Source organism: Diabrotica virgifera, chromosome 5, assembly GCF_917563875.1.
Source record: "Diabrotica virgifera virgifera chromosome 5, PGI_DIABVI_V3a".
In the NCBI taxonomy this organism is placed as follows: domain Eukaryota; kingdom Metazoa; phylum Arthropoda; class Insecta; order Coleoptera; family Chrysomelidae; genus Diabrotica; species Diabrotica virgifera.
Window position 1 is genome coordinate 234,046,254 of NC_065447.1, and position 27,567 is coordinate 234,073,820.

A 27,567-nucleotide genomic window follows, 5' to 3' on the forward strand; every position below is an offset into this window, starting at 1 on the left:
ACTATATAAGGTAGGTGGCGAACAAGTCATATCCACGCGCTCATCAAAGACATATACCAAGAACAGAAAATATCCGACGGCTGGAAGAAAAGTATAGTATACCCGATCTATATAAAAGAGACAAACTCCAGTGCAAAAACTACTGCAGTACAGGCAAACTCCATTGCTCAAGTATAGTATAAACCAACGCGCAGTGGCTCCAACCAGTAGCAGAAAATATTATTGGGGAGCATCAGACGGGCTTTAGAAGGATCGTCTGAAAGTCTCCAATAGGATCGATAATGGATCAAATATTTACATCAAACAGTTCTTGAGCAAATCATGGGAACACGACATTGATGTTCACAACGTGTTTTTAGACTTCAAACAGGCATACGACTCAGTCAAAAGGAAGAGACTATACTATATATTGGCTGAATTGGCAATACCACACAAGCTAATTAGACTCATTAAAGCTATAATGAATGAAACTCAGGCATGTGTACGAATACAAAACCACCTGACAGACTTTTTCAAAATCTCGCAGGGACTAAAGCAGGGAGATGGGCTGGCCCCTTGACATTGTTTAACCTGGCACTGGAGTATGAGGTTAGACAAATGCAAACTGGATGAGGAAACCTACTGACTAACAGAATGGTTCAACTTAGGTATGCCGATGTTATTAATATTATAAGTAGAACAACAGAAACATACACAGAGTTAAAAACGCACACGAAAATGAGAGATCTGGAAATTAACACAGAAAAAAATATGATTCGAAATATGATACGAAAAGAAATATAATCACACAAAATAAATATACATGAAGATTACATTAAAACGGTTAGAGAGCTTACATACCTGGTAGTAGAAATGTATGTCGATGGATCAGAAGATGGAGAAATACGGAAGAGAATAACGCAGGCAAACAGAGCTTATTTTGACCTCTCCCATATATTTCGGTCTAAAAGTGTCCACCGAAATACAAAGATAAAGATCTATAAAACCGTAATTCGAACAGTAGCATGCTATAGTAGTGAAAGCATGGGTCCTGAAAGAAACATTCAAAAACAGCCTCGACACATTCGAAAGGAAAGTATTGAGGAGAATACTAGGACCTGTGAGGGAAAACGGAATCTTCAGAATTCGATACAACAACGAGCGTTATCAACTTTATAAGGAAACATCACTGTCAGACTTCACTAGAATACAAAGATTGCAATGGGCCGGACATGTGATAAGAATGGGAGAGGATAGGCTACCAAAAAGAGCACTGAATGCTAGAATACAGAACGCTGGAATGAGTCCGGTTGAAAAGCCAAGAAAGCGCTGGGAAGTCACAGTAAGCAACGACGCATAAGCACTTTTAGGAGTCCGTGCATGGAGAAGAGCAGCCACAGACAAACAAGGGTGAAGAAGAATAATTGCGACCGTAAATTTTTAATTAACAATTTAATTGTTGCTAAACTATTTGTTAGATTGTCGTGGCTTCCGGAAATATAATCTACTACAAAAAAACTTTAATGTCATCAAGTTATTTAATTATCGATAAATAATTATTTCCCTAAAATTTTGTTGGAGAGTTGAAAATTAAAGATTTTGTTGGGAAACCCTGATTTTCCTTAGGACAATTTTCGTCGAAGAAAAACGGAAAAAATATCTCTGTGTAGAACTAAATTACTACGGTGAATTTTTATTTGGTTGGTGTTTGTTTAAAGTTAAAATCTTCGGAATTACAGAGAAATAATTAAAAAAAAAGATTTCGGAGCGCTAATTTGTTAATAAATAAAATAGCATACCCATATTACTAATATAAGCGATTTTAAGATTCGATTCCAGCAATAAAATAGCTGGCAAATAACTTTTCCTTGGTTTTTCTTAATTTGCTCAGAGTATAAATATGGTGGTATTAATCCCTGAAAATATCGCGTGTTTCAGAATATGAGCGTTTTTACGCCTCATTTATGGGGAATGTTTGCTCCTAGTATATTAAGTTTGGCATAAACGGCATTAAAAAACCTTTCTGAGATAATTGGAGGTTTGAATTATGGGATTTTTCTCTTAGCTTGTTTCTTTTTATATCGCCCTGGCGTTAAAATGCCATAACTCAAACTTGAAACTAAGTACAGTCGAACCCGCTTATTAGAATACCTGTTATAGGAATATCCCGGTTTAAGGAATATAAATTTAAGAACCCGAAACGTTTTTACTAGGCTTCAATGATTGGTTATTAGAATATCCCGGTTATAGGAATACTTTTGCTTGGCACTAAGGCTATTCCAATAAGCGGGTTCGACTGTATCAACTTATTAAGTCATAGCCAGCGATAAATCATTAATAATTATGTGTAACTTGCCATGAGTTATTCAATACTAAATAAATATTAAAACAAAACGAGAAAAGTGCTCTGCACAAGATATTTGAAGTTAGAGCTAAGAGTTAGGTAGGCTAGATGGTACCTTTTCTCGACTTTGTTTTATAAAATGGAAGCTTGGACCTTGACTGCGGCATCAATGAAAAAGATGGAATTTTTAGAGTTGTGGGTGCATAGAAGAATTCTCTGAAAATGTCTTGAACGGGACACGTCAGACAGAAATCTTAAATACCATCAAAACAATAAAATTGGAATATCTCGGACATATTAGATGTGGAAAGAGATACAACTTGCTCCAACTGATAATGCAAGGACATATTCTAGTAAAAAAAAGCATGAAGACGTACGATATCATGGCTGTGCAATCTGAGAGATTGGTACTGTTGTACATCAAATGAACTTTTCAAAGCATCAGTCTCTAAAGTCCAAATAGCTATGATGATTGCCGACTTCCATCACAGAGATGGCACTTGAAGAAATATAGATTAAAAAAACGCCAAAGCAATAAGCAACAACAGCATTGATAATTAAGAAATTTTTCTTAATGGGATGGGTACGTATTTTCGGCTGCAATGCTATTCAAATTGTGATTCATTTTTTTCGAATCCTGAGAAAACTAATAAGTATTTTTGAAAAATTTAAACGCAGAATGAAAGACTACGTTATTAGCGAGGGCAGAAAGTCCTTGAGAACTTCTATAATGTTTATTTTAATAAGTTACAGGGGTGAAAAACTAATAGAAAATATAGCTTGATTTTTAATTTCAAATATCTCATTCAAAATAAACTTTTTATTTATTCCAAGGGACTTTAGGCCCTCGGTAATAATTTAGTCTTTCATTCCGCTTTTAAATTTTTCAAAAATATTTATTAGTTTTGTCAGGATTGGAAAAAAAAAATGAACACGATGTCCGTGGTAATATTTTCCAAATCTATCTTTGTCATACAACGCACTCAGTCGAATAGAATTGTCAGCATATTGTCAGTCAGACAGTGACAATCAGTGACAATTTTAAATATTTGACATGAATCGGGAATATTTTGAGTTGTTGATTAAATAATATTGATATATAGTGTATTTGATAAATAATTGATTTAAGACGTGAACTTTATAAAAAGCTATTTATTGTGTATTCTTTATGGAAGATCCAAACAGAGAATACATCAAGATATATTCTGTGATCCAAGTATTTTGTTGTTAAAGATTTTCAAAATTGTAAGCGTTCCATAGTAACAATATATTATTAAAAAAATCCCTTTAACACGTTTCCTCTTTTCTCGATTGAGTATTAGTTTTTGTTGTACATATAAATTATTACAACCACTGAATACAGAGTTAGTGAAAAAATTATCACATTTATTAACTGAATTAATAATTTGCAATTATACAATTAAGAGTTATATAAGAACATTCAAAAACCATCTCTTTAAGTTAATTATGACATTGTCAAGTAGAATAACATTTTAGTAATATTTACAATTTACATACCCATACCAGTGTGAATTTTACTACACGTAATTTGCCATGTAAAGACAGAAAAGGTAGGGATAGCCGTAAAATATTTGCGAATTATGTACCCATGGCCTTAATGTAAATTATTACTAAGAAACTATTTCTTAAGCTCTAACAATTCATTACACAAATATTAACGTCTACAGTCACTGTACCTCACCATGCTCTGCTTTCCACTTTTCAGTTAACTAAATCAAAGGGGGTTCTTCCTTTTGAGTCCTTTAATCAGACATTTGTTATTACATCATTGTGTTGAGGTGGTGGTTTTTCGTAACTTTGGTTAAATTTTTCGATGGTCTTATTAACACTACCCATTTTTAAAACCCTAATGAGGTCACTGTTCCTGAAATCCTGGCATCAAAAAGCTTTGTCAATGATTCTTACACCTTTATTTTGACGTCTCTGGATGGCATCTAAATTACTCTTACTTGCACGACTCCACAGCTGAATGACATATGTCCTTACAGATTTTATTGTACAACATAATTTATTTGTGGATTGACATGCTGGAATCGTTTAACAATAGCCTCATACATGCTTTGTAAGTGATGTTAAGCTCTTCTACTTTCTTTGTAACAAAGAGCTTTTTTGCGTAGCGTATCGTCTGAGATAATCTTCTACTTCTTCTTCTCGTAGCACTCCAAACCTGGGCGGGTCTTGAGAGACTTCACTACCCGCTTCCATCTCGAACGGTTGGCCATGATGGTCGAGTTTGTGGATAGCCACATTGTTCCTATATCTGATCATATAGTTATTTCTCTATCGCATTCATTGAGGTTCAAAGTAACTTGGTAAGGCGGTTATTATGGAGCATATGGACATGGCCAGCCCATCTTAGCCATTGGGATTTATTCTGTTTGAGTACGTCGCTAGCCAATTCATCTGTTTGACCTCGACATTGGTTTTCATTCGGTATTAGTTCGTATTCGGATCATGATAGGGTCCAAAGATTATTGAATACTCCTTTTTATCTCTTTCATGCTATTCTCTCCGAAATATTTTAACCTTCACACCATTCACATGGGTCTATTGTTACATTTTGTCCTATTCTATCTTATTTCATGTGTCTGTTTCTCATCTCTAGTGTTTTTGTGGAGTCTCAATGTGCCGTTTATAGATGTTTTTTCAATTTTACAAGAAATATTTTCAACCGAAATTTGTTTTCAACTTTGTAACGAATTTTTTCAATTATTTTTTTTAAATAAAAAATGGGATCCCACTTTAAAAGTGAAACTTTATAGTTTTTGACTTAAGTTAAACTTTGTAACGTTGGTCAATTATTAAAGTTATTCTATTGTAGCATAGCTCTGAAGAGGGTTTGTAAGCCGAAAACTCTCAGCTAGGAAATTAAATATCTTTACATACTTCAAAACTTCTTTCTTTTCTAAAACATTTAAAAGTTAAAATACCTTGTATCTTTACAAGCCGTTATAATAATGACAGATTTAAAAAACTTCCATTATGCTTGTAAATACACAAGAAGGACATATACAACGAAGTCTTTTAGTAGCGGAGATCGTTAAAGTGGATATTTTTGCAAGAAAACGAGTATTTGCTCTTCTATTTTTAGAGAGAGTTATGGATATTGGCTTTCCGTTCACGATAAACACACACCTAACACCGACAGAAACTTGTTGAATCCGGTAAAATACCTTCTGAATTTCTAAGGAATAAATACCTAGAAGGGCTGTATATGTACAGTTTAATTTAAATCTAAGCTATTTGAGATGAGGTACACACACTCACAGAGACACATAAAAATATACAGTGATGAGTGCGCTAAAGACCAGCAAAATTACGCAAAACGCAAAAGATGGAAAACATAATACGTTGTGAGATATAAAAGAGCTAGTAGGGGTGAGAAATTATCGGTGGAAACCTACAAATTTACATTACATTGCATTATCACTATCGACAGTTTCTCACCTTTAGACGTCTCGGAGGAGTATGGCAACTAATACTGTGACAGGAGAATTTTATAAAATTATAGTTTTATATCAATTAGAGTTCCAAAATAGCGAGCAATAGAAACAGCCGAACTTTGACTTAGATACGTGGATTCTGGACCCACGGAGAAGAAGAACTAGAGGTATTTTGAGAATACATCAATACCATCCACGATAGAATTCAGTTTGCTATGAAAGATTCGAGAAGCCACTGGACAATACAAGAGGAGAAACACACACCTCCTCATAAACTAAAGACGGGAACCTGGCGACGACCGTTAAGGAGAAGCTGGTGACCTGGAAAATGTACATCGAAGAACTCTTCTGGGACTACCGAGGCAACCTTCCAGAAATAAATTGCATGACAGGGCCGTCAATACTAGAAAGCGAGGTGAAAGCGGCTTTAAAACAGTCTAAGAATGGTAAAGCCACAGGTCCGGACGAAATACCCGTCGAACTTATTAAGGTGATGAGTGAAGTAAGCACGAAGGAGTTAACTGAACTGTTCAACGCCATATACGATTCAGGTAATATCCCAGAGGAATGGCTATTGTCAACGTTTGTAACAATACCAAAAAACGATCTGCGAAAACGTGCGAAGATTTCCGGACTATCAGCCTTATGAGTCATGCACCTAAGATTTTTCTTAAAATCATACATGCCAGAATTTACAAGAAATGCGAGGAAAATGTCGGTGAAATGCAATTTGGATTCCGCGATTCCATGGGTACAAGTAAAGCACTTTTCACCTTACAAGTTCTACTGCAGAGATGCCGCGATGTTGGTTGTGATGTCTATGCTTGTTTTATTGACTACGCCAAGGCATTTGACCGTTGCCAGCACCAGAAGATGGTCACAGCCCTACAAAGAGTAGGATTAGATGAGAAGGACATTGGGATCATCATGAATTTATACTGGAACCAGCGTGCTCAAGCCAAGGTCGAAGACCAGTTGACCGACCAAGTGAAGAACATGCGAGGAGTAAAGCAGGGCTGTGTGCTCTCGCCGACTCTCTTCAATATATACTCTAAGGAAATTTTTACTGAAGCCCTCACAAACCTAGAGATGGGAATCCGAGTGAACGGTGAATACATCAATAATATCCACTACGCCGATAACACTGTATTACTAGCAACCAGCCTAAATGATCTACAGGCCTTACTAGACCATGTGAGAACTGTGAGCGTAACATACGGACTGAACCTTAATATTAAGAAAACTAAATTCATGGTTGTCAGCCGTGTAAATTTAGATCCCGGGGCACTAATGGCAGATAGCGAAGAGATCCAGAGAGTCGACAGATTCACTTACCTCGGAACTACCCTCAACTCACAATGGGACCACGCTCAAGAGATTAGTTCCAGAATTGAAATGGCACGGTCTACATTTATCAAGCTGAGATCCTTGCTGTGCTGCAGTGATCTCAGTTTGGGAACAAAGATGCGGATAGTGAGGTGCTATGTTATTCCGGTGCTACTGTATGGAGTTGAAGCCTGGACACTGACGCAAGCCACTGAAAAGCGGATTGAAGCCTTCGAGATGTGGATCTACAGGAGGATACTAAAAATATCTTATGTGGACCATGTCACCAATATTGAGGTCCTACAGCGCATGACAAAAGAAAAAGAAGTGCTTAATTTAGTAAAACAACGTAAGCTTGAGTACCTTGGCCAGGTGATGCCGAACGAAGAAAAATATCGAGTTCTTCAACTCGTCATGCAGGGTAAAGTATTTGGCAGGAGAGGACCGGGACGCCGTCGTATCTCGTGGTTGAAAAACCTCCGACAATGGTTTGGGATAACCTCCGCGGAGCTGTTTCGCAGAGCAGTCAACAAAACAATGATAGCCTTGATGATCGCCAACATCCGGACCGGATAAGACACTGAAGAAGAAGATGAAACTGGACGAAAACGCACAAATATCATTTTTAGGTGTGTTAATAATAAAGAAGGTTAGGTTTATGAATGCGCAGAGACAAATGCAATTACAAGATAAGTAAAAACATACTAGTGATTAAAGAGGTCGCCAGATAAAAGCCAGACTCTGAAAGACTCAGCGGAAGAGAGATAGAGAGATGAGAGGACCAAGTCATGAGAGGCATTAAGATCTTGAAAATCCGGAGAGATCTATACAGGAGAGATCTATACAGAGATCGAAATAAGTGGAAGAAAATTGTAACGGAAGCCAAGTCAAACCATAAAATTTGACAGTAAACAAGAAGAATGTGAAGGTGAAGACCACTGGTGAAGAATGTCACCAGGAATGAGACTCCTCGATGATGAGTTATATTAGATTATTTTATTGTTTAATATCTGTTTTTCTAGCTATATTCGCTTTTAAACTAAAGTAAATAAATTTTATTTTATTCAGAAAATAATGAATTATTTATATGTAAACCAGTTTCTAGACCCTAACGTAATTTACTTATTCAAATTTTCGTCTGTCTATTTGGAAATAAGCAATTACAGACTAACACACTTTTGTTTATTTTTGCTGAATATAAATAAACAAATTAACAGTTTTGAGTTGAAAAAATTTTACGTAACAGATGCAAATATACCTAAGTAACAAGAAGTGTATAAAGGAGTTCAGAGGCTTGGTCGACCGGTTGGAGCACACCTAATGAGTTATATTTTACAATTTGGATGACATCTGATAAGGATTGTGTGTTCTGTCATTGCTTGTTGATATATTGTACAACTTTAAATTGCTTCTCACTTCATTATATGTATTTTCTTCAATTATACGAAGGCGTATGCTCGTTTTAACGTACATATTCATTTTGCATTTTTTTGTTGCAATTTAATTACTTAAGATTTCTCAAAATACAGCTGATATAAGTTATACAGTTATGACTGAAATGCAAAATGTTACGATTTTTGTTATACAAAGCATGACTTGAAGAGTTGTGCTTTTTAAAAGCTTATAAATAGACTTTAATTATTGTCTATACTTACAGAAATTTAATCTCCTGAGAGACTTAAAAGTTCACGAAAACGCTGCAATTTACTGAAGATCCACTTCCTTTTCTATACTTAATAAAAAAGAGGATCAGTCGGATCTATTTGTATAACAAGGGAGCAAAGTGCTACTTTTCCTCCCGAGAATGAAGTTTCGTAAGTAATCATTCAAGGGATTAAAAGGCACTTTACTCCCATGTTATACATATGGTTTTTCCACCTTCCTTAAATAACAAGTCATTTTTTCATTTTTAAATAATTTATTAATATAACCAAATACATTTGATGTAACTAACTATCAAAATTTATTAGAGCATTTCTCTTCTTCATGTACCATGTCCTTTCAGAACGTTGGTTACCATCATAGCTATCTTAATTTTATTCACTGCCACCCTAAATAGCATGCTTGTATCAGCAACATACCAATCTCGCAAGTTCTTCAACCATGAGGTTCTTCTTCGTCCTGGACTGCGTTTGCCTGCTATTTTTCCTTGCATAATATTTTGTAGCAACCTATATTTGGGACCTCTCATTACATGTCCGAAGTACTCCAGCTTTCTCTGCTTGATGCTTTTTATGATCTCAGTAGTCTTGCTGAGACGTTCGAGTATTGTGGAGTTTCGAATCTTCTCCACACAGGAAACTTTTAAAATTCTTCTGTAGCACCACATTTCGAAAGCCTCAAGGCGATTTAGATCGATTTTATTCACAGTCCAGGACTTGACACCATAAAGTAAGACCGAGAACACGTAGCAGCGAAGTAGGCGGATCCTCAATGCCAATTTTAGGTCACTGTTACATAACACCTTGGACATCCTTCTAAAAGCGGCTCTAGCCTGCTCTATCCTAGATCTAATTTCGCCGTGACTTTCTGCGTTACAATTTAGTTGCTGTCCAAGGTAAAAGATTTTATCAGCTTGCTCAAGTTTGGTATTATTTACATATATAGACGGTTTTATATGCTGCTGTTTACTTATTACGAGTATTTTGGTTTTCCGTATGTTCAGATCCAGACCTGCCTCCCTACAACTCTCAACGACACTATCAAGTAGTGTTTGCAGATCTTCTTGACTAGAAGCTAGGAGTACTGTATCGTCCGCATATCGCAAATTATTGATGACTTCACCGTTCACAAGTATTCCTTCTTGTTTTTCAGAAAGAGTTTTTCTGAAAATTCTTTCGGAGTTAACGTTGAAAAGCAGTGGTGACAAGAGGCGTCCCTGCCGTACTCATCCTTTGATATTAAGAGCCTGTGATTCCACACCATCTACTAAAAGTGATGTTTGATTCCAATATAAATTTGCAATTATTCGAACATCTCTGTCGTCCAAGCCTATGTCTTTTAGAGCTTCGATCAATATAGATTGTTTAACACGGTCAAATGTTTTTTGGAAGCCAATAAAACAACAGTATATGTCTACAGATATATCTCGACATCTTTGAGCAAGTACGTTCATTCCAAACAATGCCTCTCTCGTTCCAAACCCGTTACGGAAACCAAACTGTGTGTCATCCAGGTATTCCTCGCATTTATTGTAGATACGACCATGTATTACCTTCAGAAAAATTTTCAATACATGGTTTAACAAACTGATGGTTCTATAATCAGCACAGGTTTTTGCTGTTGTCTTCTTAGGTAGAGCTATAAACAGTGAATTAGACCAGCCATTAGGAAGTTGTCCGCTGGTATAAATGGTATTGAAAAACGAAGTTATAGCCTCTAAAACATTGCTATCATTTATAAGCTTGTATGTTTCAGTTGGAATTTCATCAGGACCAGTCGCTCTGCCCTCTTTTGATGATTGTATGGCTTTATTACCTCAGTGCGTGTTATTAGGGGTCCGTCGCAGTTAGTAATATCGGGTGGTGAACTACTCCTATCGTCTTCGAAGAGGTTCGTAGAGTATTAGAGTATTAGAGAACTAAAACTAACAAGTAGGTACAGTATAACTGTCAACTGTCAAATATAAGTCAAATTATTAATGTAAACATTGTTAAATCAAAATAACAATTTACTGTTTTTTACCATTCTGCAAAATACAGGGTGTTCTATAAATAAACGTTAAAATGTATAGATACTTACGTAGTAGAAAATAGAATATGATATAGGGAGTCAATAAGTTATTTTATCAATGACATACCATGACGTCACTTTTACTTTTACTCCCTAGGGAGTGAAAGTACTTTGTCTCCCTAGGGAGGAAAAGTACGACTTTGCTCCCTACAAATCAGGTCAGGAAATGTATACTTTCGGTACAGGTAGGTGGAAATAGCTATTTGTATAACAAGGGAGGAAAGTGCTACTTTTCCTCCCGAGAATGAAGTTTACTGCCCGACGCGTAGCGGAGGGCAGTAATCATTCAAGGCAGGAAAAGGCACTTTACTCCCATGTTATACATATGGTTTTTCCACCTTCCTCAAATTAATAACAAGTCATTTTTCATTTTTACTTAATTTGTTTATTTAACTAACCAACAAAATTTATTAAAACTAAAACTAACAAGTAGGTACAATATAACTGACAACTGTCAAATATAAGTCAAATTATTAATGTAAACATTGTTAAATCAAAATAACAATTTACTGTTTTTTACCATTCTGCAAAATAGAGGATGTTTTATAAATAAACGTTAAAATATATAGATACTTACTTAATAGAAAATAGATATTGTACATAGATATTGTTCCTCCCTAGGGAGGAAAAGTAAAAGTGACGTCATGGTATTTCATTCATGAAATAAAACTTATTGACGCCCTGTAACGTACAGAAAGGGCTACGTTTCGCAAAAACCAGAAACTACCCCTTTTAAAGAGATGAAAAAAGAGATGAAATGGCGAAATCTTTTAAGAAAAAGTTAGTCTCAATAAAAGCACCCCTTGATATACTAAAAAAAATAAAACCGAACTTATTTGCGAAGTTCAACCTCTGTTTCCTACACTATATAACATGAAATGGTTTCGTTCTTCACAATTTATTTGTTTCATGTTTCACGTTTTATGTTTCACGTTTCTTTGATATTAAAAACAATTAAAGAGCGGCACCGACAGCAACGACCACGTCACTACCCATTGCCGACTATACAAATTTTATTTTTATTTCAACGATTAGCATATCACATGAAACGGTTAGCCAAGCCGCACACCAAAGAAACATGAAACGAAAACCATGAAACATAAAACGAAAAACATGTTTCATGAAAAGAAAACACTGCTAAACAAATCTCAAAGTCCGCCTACCAATGAAACAAGTGTGATTCATGCTCATGACACATTTTTATTTTCGGAGAGTTTCATAAATGGCCGGACATATATTTGTTTAGCAGTGGTTTATTTCCATGAAACGTAATTTACGTTTCATGTTTCTTTGATGTACCTTAAGAAGTTTCTTTCTTGTCGCATTCGTAAAACATGTCCCAAGCATCTAACTCTCTGTGGCCCGATTTTCTGTATTATTTTCGGTCTCTTATTTATAATACATCTCCATCTTCTTACTTATTATTGCTGTCTTTAATTTTGACAATCTTCTAAACACCCAGAGTTTTTTCTAAGATTTTTAAATTACTTTTCCTTTTACAATACAAAAATAACAAGTGTTACAAAATGTCTGAAAGCTAATTTCGAAATATTACCGACAGAGTTCAATTTGTTTATTAATATTTTCTGTTACAGCAATCTATTCTTCTTAAGAACATAAAACTTTTCTAAAATATCACCAACAAAAATAGTTAAACATAAAAGTAACTGTCTTTGACTAAAACTAAAGCGAAAGAAGTATAAAACTTTCAATTCCCACAGAATCCGAAGTTTACGATGAAAACTTGGAAAAGTTTTTATTTTTAAGCACCTCCCAAACGGTCAAACCGCCTTCTCTGTGTTAATTCTTCCTAAAAAAATCTCCACATTTTAACGATCAGCCTAAATAACTCTTCGTCTTAAGATGCCGAAATAGACCAGTTGTTAAAGGAAAATACTATAAGTAATATTAATAATTGAGGATCTAATAATTTGGTCTGGGTGATAATGAAAAAAAAAGCTTCTATTAGGAGACATCATTTAGAGATATTCTATTATTCTATTAGGAGACATCATTAAAGATATTCTATTAAATAACAGAATCATAATAGGTGGTAAGTATAATATATTCGTCTTCTTCTTCTTTTTCTTCTTCTTCTTCTTCTTCTTCTTCTTCTTCTTCAGCCTGTTTGCATCCACTTCTGGACATTATCTGTCTTGATGCCCCATTTAATAATGTTCTGCTTTACATGCAGGGGCTACACCGGTGCATTCCATTAGGTCATTCTGGATGTAGGGGGAACAGTTCGGATGGTTCGATGCTGACATTTCTGATAAACCTTTTCTTTGATTTCAGTCGGCTGGTTCCTGGCGGTTCATCAAACCCGTATAATTGCTGCCTTTCTTCAAAAGTTTGCCTGAACTTCTTTCTCCACATATTGTGAGGCGCATTTACGGTTGTCTGGTGATGCGAATCCAGCTGCCCAGTACAGTAGGGAAGAGGGGTAGGCTTCATATAACCAGTAGTTATTCTACATCTACATGTTTCATTTAACGCTGTGGTGACTTATTGGACGTGTCTAGATCTATTCCAGAAGGGACAAGCATATTAACCTGTTGAAAAACATAAGGCCTCAGCTGTTGACTTTAAGACCTTGGGGTTTGCACCCCACTTGCTCCCTACAAGTTTCCAGAGAGGGTTGTTTCTCGTAGAAGCCTTTTGTCTTGTACTCTGACAGTGAAATTTATATGTTAGTGGCCGGTCTAGTATCATTCCAAGATATTTGGGCCTATCAGTATGTTCCAAGCGTTGTCCCTTCGAAGATACATCCAGTTTTCCATGCGCTAAATGGTTGTTGAGATGTTTTAGTAGGGTTTGGCCTTAATGAGTTTTGTTTGCAGTAAGTTGACATCATGTTTAAAGCATCTTCCATTGTCGACTTCACTTGTGAGAGCTTTCTCCGAAGCAAAACAACATATACAGGAGAGAGATAATTGGACAGAATTAGTTAAAAGAATTACATGACACCACTTCAACCTTACGAACGAGGAAAGATCTCTTAATTCATATGGGATATTTTTGATATCAGGATAGGGTAGGTAGGACGTAGGACTGACGGTTTATTTGGTTGTCGTTCTCGAGATATTTGCGGGAAGTGTTTAAGAAGGATTAGTTGTGTTTTTGTGAGATTTAGAATTTTTCCACTTTTGGAAATTGTTCTGAAAACCCGAAATGGAAATCGAAACGTCCAAAGTAACGTATTTCCAACTAAAATTCCATCGAGTTCAAATTTCAACTTCCATCAAGTAACGGTCGAATCCATTACTTACAGATCATATTTTTTTCGTTCACTAGACTATATATGGATTCTTTTAACTAAAGCGATAGTTTCAAGATATCTAAAAAGTTTTTCATCTCGCGAATGTAACTGTAAATAAGCTGTCAATAAATCTACTATCATAAGAGCAGCACATCTTTCCAGGAAAGGCAAAAATAAGCAAATAAAACTAAGTTACGGCTTGAGATACAGACAGGAAAAAGGATATTTTGGACAAAAAACTAAAAGAAGTTAAGGCATGGAACGAGTGATAGTTGAAGGCAACGCAGAAGGTAATAGATCCAGAGAAAGATTTCCAGCACGATGGTAGGACCAAATAAAAGACATGATTCATTCTCCGAAGCAACTTATTTTACTTTTTCTAGTGTGGATCCGACTACAGTTTTTCTGCCCAGTGTCGGGCTACGTCTATATCCTTTATATTTGCGAGCCATAAATCCTCGAGGGTTCATTGTGATGGGCAAAGTCTGCATAATCTCAGGTGCTCTACATTCTGCATTTCCCCACATTCACAAAGTGCGTCGTTATCTGTCTTGATGCCCCATTTAATGATGTTCTGCTTTACATGCAGAGGCAACACCGGTGCATTCCATTAGGTCATTCTGGATGTAGGGCAAACAGTTCGGATGGTTCGACGCTGACATGTCTCATAAAAACCTTTTCTTTGATTTAAGTCGGCTGGTTCCTGGCGGTTCGTCAAACCCGTATAATTGGTGCCTTTCATCGAAAGTTTGCCTGAACTTCTCCACATATTGTGAGGCGCATCTACTGTTGGGGAGAGGGGTAGGCTTCATACAACCGGTAGTTATTCTACATCTACATGTTTCTTTTAACGCAGAGGTGACTTGTTGGACGTGTCTAGATCTATTCCAGACGGGAAAAGCATATTCCCCTGTTGAAAAACATAATGCCTCAGCTGTTGACTTTAAGACCTTGGAGGTTGTACCCCACTTGCCCCCTACAAGTTTCCAGAAAAGGTTGTTTCTCGTAGAAGCCTTTTGTCTTGTACTCTGACAGTGAAATTTATATGTTAGTGGCCGGTCTAGTATCATTCCAAGATATTTGGGCCTATCAGTATGTTCCAAGCGTTGTCCCTTCGAAGATACATCCAGTTTTCCATGCGCTAAATGGTTGTTGAGATGTTTTAGTTGGGTTTGACCTTAATGAGTTTTGTTTGCAGTAAGTTGACATCATGTTTAAAGCCTCTTCCATTGTCGACTTCACTTGTGAGAGCTTTCTCCGAAGCAAAACAACATATACAGTAGAGAGATAATTGGACAGAATTAGTTAAAAGAATTACATGACACCACTTCAACCTTACGAACGAGGAAAGATCTCTTAATTCATATGGGATATTTTTGATATCAGGATAGGGTAGGTAGGACGTAGGACTGACGGTTTATTTGGTTGTCGTTCTCGAGATATTTGCGGGAAGTGTTTAAGAAGGATTAGTTGTGTTTTTGTGAGATTTAGAATTTTTCCACTTTTGGAAATTGTTCTGAAAACCCGAAATGGAAATCGAAACGTCCAAAGTAACGTATTTCCAACTAAAATTCCATCGAGTTCAAATTTCAACTTCCATCAAGTAACGGTCGAATCCATTACTTACAGATCATATTTTTTTCGTTCACTAGACTATATATGGATTCTTTTAACTAAAGCGATAGTTTCAAGATATCTAAAAAGTTTTTCATCTCGCGAATGTAACTGTAATTAAGCTGTCAATAAATCTACTATCATAAGAGAAACACATCTTTCCAGGAAAGGCAAAAATAAGCGAATAAAACTAAGTTACGGCTTGAGATACAGACAGGAAAAAGGATATTTTGGACAAAAAACTAAAAGAAGTTAAGGCATAGAACGAGTGATAGTTGAAGGCAACGCAGAAGGTAAAAGATCCAGAGAAAGATTTCCAGCACGATGGTAGGACCAAATAAAAGACATGATTAGTTACTCATTCTCCGAAGCAACTTATTTTAAATCAAAAATGAATAACCATTTTCAATTTCGTTGCAAAACGAAAATACAGCCGAACCATATTCCAGTCCAATCAGAGAGTGCTGCAAGCACCTCTACCGGTTTCGAAACTTATTAGTCTCTCATCAGGAGGCACATATGCTGCCCTCCCTGATCCAACCAAAACAAACCCCAGCGTGCAGTCCCGAATTGCAACGAACGAAATGGCATAGATGCCCTAGCGGCAACTGCTAGCAAAAGACTAAGTTTTCACTCTAATGGCATATAACATATCCCACCAGAATGAAAAATGGGAACCTTCTCTGGTTACACCTCCGAGGCTTCTACAATTTGCAAGCCATACGGATGCTGAGACTAAGGAAGATGAGGGAATTCTACAATTTACAATTCACGTCACATCTGCTCAGCGCGGTAAAGTTCCAACGAGACTGGTTCCCTTCATACTCCACACAGAGTAAATGTAAATCAAAAATGAATAACCATTTTCAATTTCGTTGCAAAACGAAAATACAGCCGAACCATATTCCAGTCCAATCAGAGAGTGCTGCAAGCACCTCTACCGGTTTCGAAACTTATTAGTCTCTCATCAGGAGGCACATATGCTGCCCTCCCTGATCCAACCAAAACAAACCCCAGCGTGCAGTCCCGAATTGCAACGAACGAAATGGCATAGATGCCCTAGCGGCAACTGCTAGCAAAAGACTAAGTTTTCACTCTAATGGCATATAACATATCCCACCAGAATGAAATCCCAACTTATTTTACTTTTTCTAGTGTGGATCCGACTACAGTTTTTCTGCCCAGTGTCGGGCTACGTCTATATCCTTTATATTTGCGAGCCATAAATCCTCGAGGGTTCATTGTGATGGACAAAGTCTGCATAATCTCAGGTGGTCTACATTCTGCATTTCTCCACATTCACAAAGTGCGTCGTTATCTGTCTTGATGCCCCATTTAATGATGTTCTGCTTTACATGCAGAGGCAACACCGGTGCATTCCATTAGGTCATTCTGGATGTAGGGCAAACAGTTCGGATGGTTCGACGCTGACATGTCTCATAAAAACCTTTTCTTTGATTTAAGTCGGCTGGTTCCTGGCGGTTCGTCAAACCCGTATAATTGGTGCCTTTCATCGAAAGTTTGCCTGAACTTCTCCACATATTGTGAGGCGTATCTACTGTTGGGGAGAGGGGTAGGCTTCCTACAACCGGTAGTTATTCTAAATCTACATGTTTCATTTAACGCTGTGGTGAATTGTGGACGTGTCTAGATCTATTCTAGACGGGAAAACATATTCCACTGTTGAAAAACATAAGGCCTCAGCTGTTGACTTTAAGACCTTGTGGTTTGTACCTCACTTGCTCCCTACAAGTTTCCAGAGAAGGTTGTTTCTCTTAGAAGCCTTTTGTCTTGTACTCTGACAGTGAAATTTATATGTTAGTGGCCGGTCTAGTATCACTCCAAGATATTTGGGCCTACCAGTATGTTCCAAGCGTTGTTCCTCCGAAGATTCAACCAGTTTTCCATGTGCTAAATGGTTATGGAGATGTTTTAGTAGGATTTGGCCTTAATGAGTTTTGGTTGCAGTAAGTTGACATCATGTTTAAAGCCTCTTCCGTTGTCGACTTCACTTGTGACAGCTTTCTCCGAATCAAAACAACATATTTATACAGAAGAGAGATAATTGGACAGAATTAGTTAAAAGAATTACATGACACCACTTCATCCTTACGAACGAGGAAAGATTTCTTACTTCATATGGGATATTTTTGATATCAGGATAGGGTAGGACGTAGGACTGACGGTTTATGTGGTTGTCGTTCTCCAGATATTTGCGGAAAGTGTCTAAGAAGGTAAAAATGTATACCATTTTTATTCAGTTGCAATGCGAAGGCAAAACAATCTTACTTTTCAATTAGAATACGGAGTGCAGTCCAGTCCCTTGAATCGCGATTTTCGGCTCTTATTGGAGCCTTCATAGGAAAGAACGTTGACACTGTTCTCCATATTTTAACTGATTCGCATCGAGAGGTTTTCCCACCCATTGCAACTGAAGTGATGATAGTAGGTGGCTAGCGCCATCTGGCATTGAAAGGCGAAGTAGTTTTCAATCCTAATAGTAAATTATTAATATTGAAAATATTAAAAATATTACTAAAAGATTTTTAAATTGAAAACTTATTGGTAAACTTTCCTGGTGACACCTCCAAGACTTCTACAATTTGCAAGTCAAATGGATGCTGCAGTGAAGACGAGAGGGAAGGAATTCTACACTATGCAATTCACATCCCCCGTCTGCAGCTGCATTTTTCCGTTGGAACTTAACCAGCTGCAGACGGGGGATGTGAATTGCATAGTGTAGAATTCCTTCCCTCTCGTCTTCACTGCAGCATCCATTTGACTTGCAAATTGTAGAAGTCTTGGAGGTGTCACCAGGAAAGTGTACCAATAAGTTTTCAATTTAAAAATCTTTTAGTAATATTTTTAATATTTTCAATATTAATAATTTACTATTAGGATTGAAAACTACTGCGTCTTTCAATGCCAGATGGCGCTAGCCACCTACTATCATCACTTCAGTTGCAATGGGTGGAAAACCTCTCGATGCGAATCAGTTAAAATATGGAGAACAGTGCCTACGTTCTTTCCGATGAAGGCTCCAATAAGAGCCGAAAATCGCGATTCAAGGGACTGGACTGCACTCCGTATTCTAATTGAAAAGTAAGATTGTTTTGCCTTCGCATTGCAACTGAATAAAAATGGTATACATTTTTATTTTATAGTCGTATTACTCCGTAGAGTAACTAAGTGCATTTTTCCGTTGGAACTTTACCAGCTGCAGACGGGGGATGTGAATTGCATAGTGTAGAATTCCTTCCCTCTCGTCTTCACTGCAGCATCCATTTGACTTGCAAATTGTAGAAGTCTTGGAGGTGTCACCAGGAAAGTGTACCAATAAGTTTTCAATTTAAAAATCTTTTAGTAATATTTTTAATATTTTCAATATTAACGGAATGGAAATCGAAACGTCAAAATTAACGTATTTCAAACTCAAATTCCATCAAGTTCAAATTTCAACTTCCGTCAAGTAACGATCGAATCCATCACTTACAAATCATATTTTTGTTTTCGTTCGCTAGACTATATATATGGAATCTTTTAACTAAAGCGAGAGTTTCAAGATATCTAAAAAGTTTTTCATCTCGCGAATGTAACTGTAAATAAGCTGTCAATAAAGCTACTATCATAACAGAAACATATCCGTCCAGGAAAGGCAAAAATAAGCGAATAAAACTGAGTTACGACGTTCGATCCAGAAAGGAGAAAGTTATTGACACTGTAAAATGGATTCGAATCGAAAAGATTTACGCCAGTTTACTACGGTTACGGTCAATGTTGAGAAGTGCATTTTGTTTACGTTTGGGGTAATCCAGCCATGTCAACAGAGTCCATTAGTAATAAAAGCGAAACTTTCTAAAGGACCATAGAGATATAGGAATGCAATAAAAATAGTCCTCAAATATATCAAAATAGTATACTCACTTATAATTACACAAGAGCTCTAAAGTAAACGATTTGTATCCCGAGTGACACTTTAACAGTTTTAATTTTAAATTATGTCAAATTGTCACGAGAGCAATACGAATCGGTTTAAGAGGTCGAGAATAATTCGGTAAGATTATTTCATGACTAAAGCTGTTCAAAACAAAAATTTTATTGTGATTTATTTATGTACAAATTAGTACAGTTAAACACACAATTGTTATAAACATTTAAACGACAGCATTATATAAAGCCTTATATTTTCAAAAAAAATTATTACATAGGAGGGGGAAAATCGGAGAGGGAAAACATATCAACTTTTGCCATCTTTTTTTTTAATCTGAAAAAAAAATTGTTGCATTCGAATATGTGAACCAAATGGTATCAGACAAAAATATATGGGCAGCAATATATAAAGTTTATACTTTCAAAAAAAATTATTACATAGGAGGGGGAAAATCGGAGGGGAAAAACATATCAACTTTTGCCATCTTTTTTTTTTTAATTTTGGTAGGACATATCAAAATAAGGAGATTGATAACAATTACAAAATTATTTGCAAACTTGAAAACAAATATGTATTGTATTGGTACATAGTAAGTAAATAGTATAAAAGATAAAACTAATTAGTATCAATATTTACAAATTATTCATTTTACTATCAGTTGATATGTAACATACATTCTGGCTACTTAAACTTTTTTTTAATTTTGACATATCAACTTATGCCATAACACCACAGAATTATAGCTTAATCCCATATAATACACTCACCGGCAGAGAAAACGGGCACCCCAAAAAATGGGTCATTTTTAATGTCTTGTATTTCCTAAACCTGATGTCCGATTTAAGTAATTTTTTTAATATGTTATAGCTTTATTCTTTATCAATATCGCTGTAATAATATTGTTGCTAGACAGGTACATTGTCATTGTATACAGGGTGTACGAATCAAACTGTGTTTTTTTCTCAAACTTTGGAACACCCTGTGGAATGTTCTAGCTTTTATAAAATACTAAAATTAAAACCCAACTATAGCCACAGATTTTCTTAACATTCTGTTTTTTTATTCATTGGCTTATGTTGGATAATAAAAAAGTTAGGCACTTTAACAACTACCCCTGTTTTTCGTCAATACAGGGTGTTTTTCGAAAAGTACGGCAAGCTTTAAGGGGTAATTCTGCATGATAAAATAATGACAGTTTGCTTTATAAACTTATGCCCGCAAATACTTCGTTTCTGAGATAGGGGGTGTTGAAATTGTTCTTACAAACTGACGATTTATTTATTGCTCTAAAACGGTTTGTGATATGCAAATGAAATTTGGTAGATTTTAAGAGCTAGTTATTGCACATTTTTTGGCATACAACTTAGAATTTTATATTCACCATTGGCGTGCATACGGGATATATCTAAAATATTTATACCCGTATGCACGCCAATGGTGAATATAAAATTCTTAATTGTATGCCAAAAAATGCGCAATAACTACCTCTTAAAATCTACCAAATTTCATTTGAATATCACAAACCGTTTTAGAGAAATAAATAAATCGTCAGTTTGTAAGAACAATTTCAACACCCCCTATCTCGGAAACGAAGCATTTGCGGGCATACGTTTATAAAGCAAACTGTCATTATTTTATCATGCAGAATTACCCCTTAAAGTTTGCCGTACTTATTTAAAAACACCCTGTGTTAACGAAAAACAGGGGTACCTAGTTGTTAAAGTGCTTAACTTTTTTATTATCCAACATAAGCGAATGAATCATAAAACAAAATGTTAAGAAAACCTGAGGCTATAGTTTGGTTATAATTTCAGTATTTTATAAAAGCTAGAACATTCCACAGGGTGTTCCAAAGTTTGAGAATAAAACACAGTTTGATTCGTACACCCTGTATACAATGACAATGTACCTGTCTAGCAACAATATTATTACAGCGATATTGATAAAGAATAAGGCTATAACATATTAAAAAATTACTTAAATCGGACATCAGGTTTAGGAAATACAAGACATTAAAAATGACCCATTTTTTGGGGTGCCCGTTTTCTCTGCCGGTGAGTGTATAATATCGAACTTGATCTTATAAAACACGATTTGAAGACAAGACGAGATGATAAATATTTTCTTTCGTATACATATATCGCTGGTTGATAGGCAGCCACAGACTAAATTGTTTACGTTTAAAAAATATTTTACGTGTTATTACTTAATTATGGCATATCATCTTATTAAAGTATTTTTTTTATTTACAGGTAAGCACGCTATACCTTAGGTAAAATTTGTAAGTATAATTTTTTACATTGCCAATTTTGCAAGCTTTTTTTGAGACGCGATAATTGTTTAAATGGTTATATTTGTGGTTCTACGATTAAGCAATTAAATTAAACAAAATACACCAAATAAATAATTAAAGTCAGTTAGTATAGTCAGTTTTATTTATCCACAGCTTCAGCTATGATCAAAGTTCAACCATGTTTTTAACGCTTTAATCTGCTACTTAATGTTTTTAGTAGCAAAAATAACTCCAAATTCGTAATTTTGGCTCATATTCGTGGGCCATAACATTCGGGATTACCTAAATATCACAAAGAACAAAATGTTCAGGTATATTGTTAGATCAGACTTTGTTCACAGAATATATATACAAATTATATAATAATTAAACGTGTACACGAACTTGTTAAAGAAGATCTGCAAAAACAAGCAATAGGCCACCTTTCCCACATACTACAGGATAGTGGTCCACAGTAGGATATCTATTTATCAAATATAAATAAAATACATAAAATAAAATACCTTGAAAATAGTGGAAACTAACAGTTTTATGAAGTACAAAGCTAAACTTATTAGACTACAATAATTATTAAGATCTCTAACTACTATGCAAACTTAACTGTCTACATTATGTGACAGAGAATTTATATGTTGTGCAGGACTCGTGTAACCAAAACTCACAACGTATTACACAACGAATCCAATCTTTTTCATTGCAGAATTTTAATACTCACCACAATCAGTGCAGGCATTCTCACGAATATCCTCGTTTTATGTTGCACTAGAAAATGTTGATATATCCTTTTCACTTTCACTATTTGGTGACGATTCAGTTTTCCTCTTTTTAATGTTTTTCTTATTGTGGTTGTACCTTTTCAAAGTTTCAGTTTTTTTCCAAAATATATCTTAAATTTATAATATACTAGCTGACCCGGCAGACTTCGTTCTGCCTCAATAGATAAAAACAAACTTTGTATACAAGAAACTTAAAATAAACAAAAGGAATTCGTAATTAATAAACACAAAATGCTCGATGTGAATGAGATTTTATTATTATTTTTAATTAATTACACATAATGTTTGAAGTATTAAAGTTTAGTTAGAAGTAACAAAATAAAGTTTGTAGAGTAACAGTTACAATCTTAAATTTGTTTATCTTATAATGAATATAACAGTTTTGTTTTATCTACATTTAAAACAAGCCTGTATTTATGATTGGGTTCGGGGTGGTTCCAACTCTAGGTGTTGATTAAATAAAATTAAATTAAATTAAATAAAAAGAAAATGAAGTAAATTAACATTAATAAATAAAAATAAATAAAAATAAACAAAACTGAATAAAACTAAATAAAATTAATAAAATTAGATAAAAATAAATAAAACTAAATACAAATAAATAAAATCATATTAATTTAAATACAATTACATAATGCTAAAAAAAAATTAAATAAAAATAATAAATTAATTAAAAATAATAATAAAATTTAATAAAAAGAAATAAAATAAAAAAAATAAACAAAATTAAAAAATAAAATAAAATAAAATAGACGAAAATAAATAAAATACTTAAATTAAATAAAATTAAATAAAAATAAACAAAATTGAGTAAAATTAAAAAAAAAATCATAATTTGCTGCTTGTTTTTTCGTGTGCTCAGAATTTTTCTCCTGCTAACGGTTCGTCAGAAAAGTTCCGTTTATAAAGATATTTTTTGAAAATTTCGCAAAATAAAATATTTTGCCAATTTGAGTCCCAAAGTTAAACTGTTCCACTTCTCTTCTATGAAATTTGTCGCTCGTTCTTCTTTTGTCGTCAGAATATTTCTACGGCTTGAGATATTGTATTTCGAACACCGACTACGCTAAAGAAAAAAATTTTAGTGCGGTTCTGCTTGGAATTTAGCAAGGAGTCTACCTACTTAATATCGTATTTTTCGCGTTATTATTGTGAGAGTTACGGCGTCATGGGCAACTCCCTTATGACGTACGGGTATGAAATATAGATAACAAACTACTCCCAGTCCGGTCGAATATACCTGCCAAATTTCATAAAAATCAGTAAAGTCGTTTCGGAGGAGTAAGGTGACAAACACTGCGACCGGAGAATTTTAATATTAGTATATAGATGTAAAATATTTAAATGGCTATTAATAAATAACGGTCTGAGGTAGAAAATTGAAAATTTAGGATTGTATGTATCTTTTGGTTTTACATCTCATAAAATTAGTAAAAAAGGGTTTTTCTAAAAATTAAAAAAACATATCAGGGGTGGCAACCCCCCTTATGACGTACGGGTATGAAACTCCATATTATCCTATTCCCAGTCCGCTCGAATATACGTGTAAAATTTCATAAAAATTAGTCCATTCTTTCACGGTTTTTGCTCTAAATTTTACGCTCGGATTGACATGAAATTTGGCATACGTATAGATTACATGCCAAAGAAAAAAAGTGATACTGTGCCGATGTGTGCTTTTGCCCTGGGGGTGACTTTCACCCCCTCTTGGGGGTGAAAAAATGTATGTCCAAAATAAGTTCGCAAATGGGTAAACTGACTAATTTTAAGTAACTTTTGTTCTATCGAGCTTTTTCGCAAAGTCAACACTTTTCGAGTTATTTGCGAGTGAATATGTTCATTTTTCAACAAAATATCCACATTTTTAGACGGTTTTTCGCAAATAACTCAAAAGTAAGTATTTTGTCGAAAAAAACGTTCTTAGCAAAAATATAGCCTATAAAAAAGTAAAAAAAATGTTGTACGCGTTAAGTCTCTGAATCTCGTAGAACCAGAGTTATAGCCAATGAAAATAAATTCATATTCACCAAATTTCAAATAGAATATTTCGTCGTGAAATATCCAAAAAATTAAGCACTTTTTGGGGAAAACCCATTATAACTTTTTTCAAGTGTTTAAAAAAATCTTTATTTATGTTTTTAGAAAAAGTTTCTAGCATTAAATTTAAGCAAGTTACGCTCAAAATAAAGTTGGTAACTTTTGTTTTTGCAAAAAAAATCGGGAAGACCACCCCTAATTAGCAACTTAAATGAAATTAATCGTTACCGCTCCAAAAATTATTTTAGTTATGTTGTGTTTATATGATCTGTAAGTTTCATCGATTTAAAGTGCTTATTTTTGAAAAAATTTGGTTTCAAAGTAAAATTTTTAAAAATTTAAATTTTGAATATGTTTTTTTCAAAATAACTTAAAAATTGTTAGAGACACCAAAAATCTCGAAAAACAAAAAAGTCAGATTTGCTTTTCTGAATATCATGTATTTTTTGATTTTCTGTTAGACAAAAAATGATTAAAATTTGGTGTTTCTAAATTTGCATACATTCGTGATCAGTGATTCGTTCAACCCCTTTTAACTACAGCCCTTTCAATAATAAGGACTTTGAACCGATGAAACTTACAGATCATATAAACAATATATACACGAGTCAAGTAACTTGTGAAGTCGTAACGATTAAGTTCATTTAAGATACTAATTAGGGGGTGATTTTCTCGATTTTTTTACCAAATCCAAAAGGGACTAACTTTATTTTGAGCGTAACTTGTTCAATTTTGATGCTAGAATTTTTTTTATAAAACAAAAATGAAGCTTTTTTAAACACTTTAAATAAGTTGTAATGAGTTTTCCCCGAAATGTGCTTCATTTTTGGTTATTTCACGTTAAAGTATTCCATTTGGAATTTGACGAATATGAACCTATTTTTCATTAGCTACAACTCTGCTTCTACTAGGTGTAGAGACGTGATATATACACCATTTTTTTTAATTTTTTACAGGCTATATTTTTGCTACGAATGGTTTTTCGACAAAATACTTACTATTTGAGTTATTTGCGAAAAACAGTCTAAAAGCGTGGTTATTTTGTTGAAAAAATGAACATATTCACTGCCAAATAACTCTAAAAGTATTGACTTAGTGAAAAAACTCTATAGAACAAAAGTTACTTAAAATTAGCCAGTTTATCCATTTCCTGACTTTCTTTGGACGAATATTTTTTCACCCCCAAGAGGGGGTGAAAACCACCCCCAGGGCAAAAGCACATATCGGCACAGTATCACTTTTTTTCTTTGACTTGTTAGCTATGTGTATGCCAAATTTCATGTCAATCCAAGCGGTTCTTTAAAATTTAGAGGTTTTGCAATATTTTACCGTTAAAGAACGGACTAAATATGTTCAGTCGTTCTCGAGTTATAAATGGTGTAACTAACATAACTCGACTTTCTTTTATATAATACATAGATTATTATAATTTATCTATAAATATTAAGTATCTTTAAAACAATAGCCCGTTTTTAGTATAGGTATTTCTTCTTGCTCTCTGCATCCTGAGGCCATTATTCTTATGTTCTCTTCAACCTTTAGAGTCCATTTTCTACTCAGGATGATAAATTCTGTATAGTTGTGACTGTATTGGTAGGCTTATGAATACGGAGAACTCATGTTTGTTTTCAAATCTGATAATTTTTGAATCTAAAGAAATGGATTGATTCCTTTATGTTTCTACTGTAAATTTATTGTGACTATGAAAAGAATTAATGTAAGCTAAGAATCTTCTACATATTTTTTTGTATTGCTTTGGATACACTCTGTATAACCGAAATGAAGTGCATTTCATTTGAGAGCGTGTGTATCGTCTGATGATGTTTATCGGTCAAATATCAGCAAAATTAACCGTTGACGTACTGACAACAATAAATTGTTGCTATTTCGGAGCGGCAGTTATCTCATTCGAGATTAAGTACAAATTATTACCTCAGTCAAAATGACCATTGCGAGTTTCTCTGGCCCCGTACGATTTCAATTCCTCCGCTACAATTCCGAGTGATATAATGATTGCATTTTTTAATGAACTGCATCGGAAGAAACGAGAAGAAATTTTATTAATGATGCTTTATTGTCGCCTGTCAGTTTATTATGTATGAGTGTTTTTAACGAAGCACGAGTTGGGTCCTTTCGAGTTTATTTATTCACAAAAAAAGTATTATTATTTTTTTCCGAATGGTGATGACGGGCTAAAATATAGTTTCTATCTTTTTCAGTAACTAAGCTAATAATCTGAAATTATATGAATATTTACGACCATCACAGAGATAAACACATTATTGAAAAAGATTTATGTATTGGAGATTTCTTAGTGATTTAATTTTAATTAATCATACAGAAGTAAAAACTTCGTTTGTACAGTGGTATAAAAAACGTTTATTAAAACCATTAAAAGTCATCCAAAAGGATTCGCAAAACGTTTTCGATCTAGATCAGATCATCTTCAGTGCGTTCTGCTTAGTACATGAAACTAGCAACCTTATGAAATTGGTAATATCGAAAAATATGGTTTACATGATACTTATATAATATTTATAGCGACTCCAAGTCGATGTTAAAAGATTGAATGTGTTAGTGCCCTTTGAGCACTCGTAACACATTCAATCTTTTAACATCGACTTGGAGTCGCTATAAATATCATATAAGTATCACGTAAACCATATTTATCGATGTTACCAATTTTATAAGGTTGCTAGTTTCATGTACTAAGCAGAACGCACTGAAGATGATCTGATCTAGATCGAAAACGTTTTGCGAATCCTTTTGGATGACTTTTAATGGTTTTAATAAACTTTTTTTATACCATTGT

The 27,567-nt window shown here is 34.6% G+C and overlaps 1 protein-coding gene across 1 annotated transcript in view; it reads left to right on the top strand.

The window, feature by feature from the left end:
- LOC126884733 (monocarboxylate transporter 12-like) overlaps positions 1-27,567 on the top strand; it is a 645,529-nt gene that overhangs the window by 330,887 nt on the left and 287,075 nt on the right. The gene's annotated exons all lie outside the window — the stretch shown is intronic.